This window comes from Priapulus caudatus, unplaced genomic scaffold (assembly GCF_000485595.1).
Source record: "Priapulus caudatus unplaced genomic scaffold, Priapulus_caudatus-5.0.1 Scaffold2248, whole genome shotgun sequence".
In the NCBI taxonomy this organism is placed as follows: domain Eukaryota; kingdom Metazoa; phylum Priapulida; class Priapulimorpha; order Priapulimorphida; family Priapulidae; genus Priapulus; species Priapulus caudatus.
In genome coordinates, this window is record NW_014579309.1 from 34,755 (window position 1) to 35,925 (window position 1,171).

Consider the following 1,171-nt stretch of genomic DNA (forward strand, 5'->3'; position numbering starts at 1 on the left):
CACACACACACACACACACACACACACACACACACACACACACACACACACACACACACACACACACACACACACACACACACACACTGCGCCCAAACCAAACCTACCCTCTATGTTTAGCCGCGCGCATTCCGCCACTACTATACAGACGACCACTATATACGTCCGGCACATAGCCGTGTGTTTACATGAAGATTTTACTACCGCGCGCCTGCGTCCGGACACCCGGATATCAACACGACACACAGGGCCCTCTCTGTTCCTCCACACCGACGACACCGCCACCATGGTTATATATAGTCCGTCTGCGTTGTTTGCCACCAAAGGGCTACGCTTCTTCTACTTCTTCTTCTTCTTCTCCTTCTTCTTCTTCTTCTTCTTCTTCTTCTTCTTCTTATTATTATTATTATTATTATCCTCCTTCTTCTTCTTCTTCTTCTTCTTCTTCTTCTTCTTCTTCTTCTTCTTCTTCTTCTTCTTTTTCTTCTTCTTCTTCTCCTTCTCGGGTCACTACACTACACTCGTCCTAGCCACTGCATTACACATGCCCTGGCACGGTGGTTGAAAGCCTCAAGCGCTACGCTTTAAAGAAGATACGCACCTGTACGCGCCTACTCGTTTGTCTCGCTAGATGGCGTTTATTTTGGGACCACGCGTTGTGAAGGTGGGGATCATCACCTACCAAAGCCAGGGTCGCTCGGCCTAATATGCTATTATATACTAACCGCCTATCCGACCCGCCTGACCGACTACCCGACCGACTACCTGAGCGCCCGACTACCCGACTACTCGAGCGCCCGACTATCGCCTACGGTGGATCGAACATAATTTCATCGTTATCAGCGCATCAAATCTCCTCTACAAAACTCATTTCCAGCGCTGAATCTGGAGCAATTTCGCTCCGTCGCTTTTGATCTTCAGTCCGAATGATAGTCGATCCTTGCAAGCAGTGGAGAGAGGGAGAGAGAGAGAGAGAGAGAGAGAGGGAGAGAGAGCAAGAGCGTCAGAGATAGATGAAGAGAGAGCGCGCGCGCCAGAGAGGGAGTAAAAGAAAGAGAGACGGAATCGTGGGACAAGGAGAGGGCAGGCTAGAGAGAAAAAGAGAGAGGAAGAAAGAAATATATATATATATAAAGAAAGAGACGGACCACGAAATATTATTAGTACCCGA